Source organism: Phascolarctos cinereus, unplaced genomic scaffold (genome assembly GCF_003287225.1).
Source record: "Phascolarctos cinereus isolate Bilbo 61053 unplaced genomic scaffold, phaCin_HiC Scaffold_4;HRSCAF=312, whole genome shotgun sequence".
Classification (NCBI taxonomy): Eukaryota; Metazoa; Chordata; class Mammalia; order Diprotodontia; family Phascolarctidae; genus Phascolarctos; species Phascolarctos cinereus.
In genome coordinates this window covers 451,832,550-451,838,549 of record NW_027555847.1, presented here as the reverse complement: position 1 = coordinate 451,838,549, position 6,000 = coordinate 451,832,550, and the positions used below count along the sequence as shown (strand labels likewise).

Genomic DNA, 6,000 nt, shown 5'->3' with positions numbered 1-6,000 from the left:
TTTTTGCATATGATATTTGTATGCTATTTCTCCACAATCCTTCATTTTTAATTTGTTACAACTAATCATTCACCATGCACTTGTCTATTATCCTTTGGGTAACTTACAATTTTAATTCTTTTAGAGATTGTAATATCCCATGATTCTCAAATATAATATGTCATTAGAGGAATATTGTTTTAAATGGTTTCCTTTTTGTTCAGAGAGAAGCTTGGGGTCATTAAAAGAATTGTGTATTTTTCCAAAGGCTATTCGGCCTGCTTGCTTCCTTTTCTTTGATTCTTTAGATAGCTTACTATCTAATTACAATATCTCTTGATGATATATTTGATGGTTGAGCTCTATGAATCAGTTGAATATCAGTCTGTACAGCATACATTCTTCATCCACTTGGGTTTTTTCTAAGCTACTATGCCAAACTCATTTGACTAATTATAGATGTTAGGATATCAAAGCGTTAATTTTCAAGATATATGAAAAAAAGGGATACCCAAGAAGTTGAAAAAATCTCAGCCATTATCAATAACAATCAAAAAAAGTGACCAAGAGAGTATCAGTAACAAAGAACTCATCTTTCTATTTTCTCATCTGTACAAATTTTTTACAATAATAAAACAAAATTCTTTGAGTTCTTCTCTGCCAAAGCTATGAGAAGAAATACTCAGTCTTTCTCTATAGATGTTCTATGGCAGTCTACATCTTTATAGTCACATGATTGACTGAAGGGAGTAGAGAATACACTATCCAACTATGCTTAATTTTTGTTAAATATAAAATATAATTTGAATCAGCAGAACACAATGCAACCTAAGAGGCCTTATTCCAACAAGGTGTCTCCCATGCATATCTCAAAATCATCATGATTCCTACTAATATTCATTCACTTCTTCAACTACCATCTTGAAGCACTTAACACATTAGGTACAGGGTGCTGGCAATGTAGAGACCAAAATGATATAATCTTTGCCTGTAAGCAGTTTATGTTCTATCATAGCAAACAACATGTGTACAAATAAGTAAATACTATACATATAAATATATATATATGTATGTATATGGGTATATGTACACAAAATAAATGCAAAAATGTTTAAGTAGAGACATTAGTAAATTGGGGGTGGGGGTTAGAAATTGCCTATGTAAGATATGACCCAAACTGCATTTTAAAGGAAGTTAAGAATTCTAAGATGCACAGGTAGGGAAGGTGTGCATCTGAGGCATGGGAAACAACCTATGCCAAGGCACAGAGAAAGGAGGTTAAATGTTGTGTAGCAGGAACAGCAAGTAGGAGAGTCTGGTAGGTGCAGTGTAAACCAAGCTCCACACCCAGGGCTTTAAATGTTGAACAAAGGAGCTCCTGTTTTACCTTACAGACAATACAGACCCACTAGAGCTTTTTGAACGAGGAAGTGGCATAATCAAACCTGGAATCTGGGATTTTCCAAGTGGTAGTTGTGGAGAGAATGGATTAGAAAGGGGAGAGACTAGAAGCGGGGGGATCAATTAGGTGTTTATTGTAATACTCCAGGTGAGAGGTGATGACGGCCTGAACTAGGATGAAAACTTTATTAGTAGTGAGAAAAGTAAGGAAGTGAGAGATCTGAAGGTAGAAGTGACAAAACTTGGAAATTCATTAGATATGAGTGTAAGGGAGAGCAGACAATTGAGAATGAAACCATGGTTTTAACTTTGGGGATGATATCAGTTCATGGGTAGCACTGTGTTGACTGTATCAAGCCCTTGAACATTGGAGACCTTCCAAAATGAGGCCTTCAATTATATGAAAAGAATGGCTAATGTGGAAATGTGTTTGCATCACTTCATATGTATAAAGAGTATTCTATTTCTTGCCTCCTCAAAGGGTATGAGGAAGGGTAAAGGGAGAGAGAATGTGGAAGTTAAAAAAAATTAAAATTTAAAAAACAGTAAAGTTTTAAATATAAGGTGAAAAGAACAAAATAGAAGAACATTAAGAGCTTTGGAATCCCTTTGTTCAGCTGATGCAACTTCACATGAAGGCTGATAGGGATCTTGCTTCTAAGAGAATTGTGATGGTACACAACAAAAGTATTGCAGAGAGACTGTAGAACATGTGTAGATATTGTTTAACTAGTTGTAGCAAATTAACCATGTGGTAAAAGAAAGGTTCTTTGACTGGCTTGGAAGATATTCAAAAAGGCCTTTTAGCACCACCCACCTCCCAGTCACTCTGCATGTATCTTGGCTGGTCTTTTACTCACAGTATCCAGTGAAAGATCACGCTGTAAGGGGAAAGGCCTTAGTGTCTTTACCTCTCTTGGACCATGGAAGAGAGAACTACTATGTATAACAATAATGTCTTTTTGAAATATATTTACATAACACTGGTCCCCTAAAAACAGTGAGAACTCTGCTTATGGTATCTATTCCTAGGTTCAAGGTGGGCTGCACGGGACAATCATTTTTGTCAAATTATAGCTTAGACCTCTGCCAACACCAAATTGTATTTCAAAATTATACAACAGACATTGATAGATCTAATGCTCTTCTTAGATACTTTGATGTATTGATTCTAGGTATCATGACTGGGGATTCACCTGACATGCCAAGAGCTTCCCTGCAGATATCTCACATGGAGGCTTTCTTCTGATTTCTTGACATTGAATGGATATCAATGAACTTAATGGTTATGCCTTGTTCTTACTATATGACCACGAGCCATCTTTTCTGTTCATATAGAAACCTTTGAGAGAATCTTTAATGCCACTTTCCCCACATGCTTCTCACAGACTACTCATGCCCACCATGTGCTTCTTTATTTATCTGGGTGACCCTCAACTTTAAGGCTTCAGTGATTATGGTATTGTCATTTGCAGCAATCTCTCATCATCCAAAGAAAACTGCTAAAAGAAGATTCATCAAAAGCACTATGTAATTTCCCACAGGCAATGTAGCCAATTTCTGTAAAATCAACAAGTAGCAAAATATTTAATTAATATATTAATACAACATAAATAAATAATAACAGAGAATCAAGTGGTAGTGTCAGTCTTTTCCCCTCACACAAATGGCTGTGAAAAGGAACCTCCTTAAAGACCCTAGGGGAAGTATAATCTGATCCTTCTTTAATCTTTTAGTAAATAAGGACACAATTGCTTAAAAGCACATGGCCTAGCATAAAAACTCAAAGTTCAGTGTTATATGCCTCATGAAAGTCTGCAGATCTCTTAGGCAGGGATTTGATCTGCTCAATTTGCTTGGAAGGGATTTGACATTATCAGGATTACACCAGCTCTCCTAAATTTGGAAATGACATGGCATTAATGAATACATCAAATGATCAATCAGCAAGCATTTATTAAATACTTGCTGTGTGCCAAGCACTGGATTAAGTACCAGAGATATACTCTCTCCAGCCAGAGCCTACAGTATGCACACTCAAATCTGCTCTCCTCATCAGTGCCATAGTTCTGGGCCTGGAGGCAGAAAGACCCGAGTTTGAATCCTGCCTCATGTATTTACTAGCTATATGATCCTGGGGACTCGAAGTCAGCCTTATTTTCCTCGTTTATAAAATAGATAGTAATTCCACCTACCTCATGGAGTTGCAAAAATCAAATGAGTTGGAAGCTGGAAGAAGTCATAAAACTGTGCTGACTAGATTTACTACAAACATATGTTATCTAATCTCAAGTGGGCCCTCACTACAGTAAGGCATTCGCATTCCTCCCTCATCAATTCTTTATTTTACTTGCCACAGTAGCTGCTGTTTCAGACTCCCACCATTCCTCTTCTCTTCATCTCACATCTGCCTGCTGTCATTGTCCACTATCTCTTTATTCACTCAATTGTGGATACTGAGGGGGCACTTCTCCTTGCCCAGGCATCTCCGTATACCCTTAATCTCATCTTCTCCCCTCTTCTCCAGTAGATAGCTTCTACTCTCATCTCCACTCTCTTTTATATCTAATTTCCCCCCATCTGATCCTTCTCAGATGCCTACATACATGTCTATGTATACATACATATCCCTGTGTAACTTGCTTTGTATATATTTATTTGCATCTTCTCTCCCCCATTAGATTGTAAATTCCTTGAGGGCAGGGACTGCTTTTGCCCCCTTTTTTTTTTATCCCCAGCATTTAGCCCAGTGCCTTGTACATAGCAGGAATTTGATAAATATTTAATGACTGATTGAACATATCAAAAACCGATCTATTGTCTTTCTTTCTAGACTCTCTCCTCTTGCAAGTGTCTTATTATCAAGGGCGCATCATCCTCCAAATCATGAAGCTTAGCATTTTCTCAACTCCTTACTCACAGTCACACATCCTATCAGTTGCCAACTCTTACTGTTTTCACTTTCAGGATATCTATTGGATCTGTCTCCTGTCCACTCACACAGCCATTCTAGACCTTCATCTCCTCTCACTTGGACAATTGCAATAGCCTTCTAATTGGCCTACCTGCTTCAAGTATCTCCCCACTCCATTACATCCTCCACATCAGAATAGATAGCAGAATGCTTTTTTCCTAAAGTGCAGGTTTTGTTTTATTTCCTCTAGAATGTAAGCTCCTGGGACAGCTAGGTGGCACAGTGGATACAGCTCCAGCCCTGGAGTCAGGAGGACCTGAGTTCAAATCTGGCCTCAGACATATGATACTCACTAGCTGTGTGACCCTGATTGCCTGAAAAAAAAATAGAATGTAAGCTCCTTGGGGGCAAGAACTGTTTATGACTTTCTCTGTATCACTAGAACTTAGCATAGTGCCTGACTTTTGATAAGTGTATAATGAATGCTTGTTGATTGATTGATTATATATAAGCACTTTGAAAATGTAAAATGTTTTCTAAATGTTAGCTTTTGTACTTATTATAAACTTTCGCCATTTTCAAATGGTTCTTCCTCTTTTTACTTTTCTTCTCCCCCGCCCAAGTTCTGGAGTGTTCTTCAGTGAACAGCAGCACCCATGACTCATCATTAGGCCACTTGGAGCCATATTGGAGAACCTCCATTAAAGTAGCCTTATCTTATTTACCATTGCCAAGCATTTTTAGAAATATTATTTCATTTGATCCTCTCAGCAATTATGGAAGATGGGTAGCAGGGCAGGTAAGACTCTCATTTCCATTTTTCAAACACTAAAACTAGAGCTTAAATAATTTAGATTATGTGTTTATAATTACATAGCAAAAAAAGAGATGAATATAGGACTTGAAGCCATGTCTTCAACAATTCAATTCAATGTATATTCAGTGCCTAATATGTGAAAGATCTTTTAATGCCAAAGTGAGTGCTCATTTCCCTAGAGAAACCTGTCAAGGTAATAATAACTGAACAAAAAGAAAGAGTGTGGAACATCAAAAAGAACATTTTTTATAGAGAAAGACATGGTTCAGATCCTGCCTCTGAAACTCCTTACCTGTATAACCATGGGCAAGTAACCTCTCTAGGCCTTTCCTCAGCTATAAGTTAGATTGCAAGCTCCTCAAGAGGAAGGACTATCTTTGGCCTCTTTTTGTATCCCCAGTGCCTGGCACATAGTAGGTGCTTAATAAATGTTTACGGATGGATTAATTGATTGGTTAAATGGCCTCTGAGGTCTCCTCCAGTTGTACATCTATGTTCCTATGACCCTCCCATTACACACACACACACACACACACACACACACACACACACACACACAAAATTATCACTTTAAAGGGATTTTAATCCATTATTCAGACCGAGTTACCACAGATGACTCCCACCACAGCTCAAGAATTTGGTTAGCAGAGTTATTGAAGGTCAGTGTTATTCTTCCCAAGAATTTAATTTTCTGTAGATTTATGCTGTTGGCACAAAAGGAGAATATATTTGCTTGTCTCTGCTATGAAGGTAAATCTCAAATGGAAACCCGAGAATGGAAATTCCATCTTGTGGAAGTCAGCTCCAATGCAATTGCAAGCAGAGACTGTTGGGCTCTCGTCTGCATTCTGTCCAGTAAGCCTAGACGATAAATACACATAATAAGCTT

The 6,000-nt window shown here is 37.6% G+C and overlaps 1 long non-coding RNA gene across 1 annotated transcript in view; it reads right to left on the bottom strand.

Annotated features, from left to right (window-relative positions):
- Positions 1 to 5,673: 5,673 nt before the first annotated feature.
- The window catches only part of LOC144456696 (uncharacterized), a 204,138-nt gene continuing 203,811 nt past the window's right edge, over positions 5,674 to 6,000 (bottom strand). The window contains exon 4 of the long non-coding RNA XR_013485713.1: positions 5,674 to 5,972. This is a non-coding gene — a long non-coding RNA (uncharacterized LOC144456696). The remainder of the gene's footprint in view (positions 5,973 to 6,000) is intronic.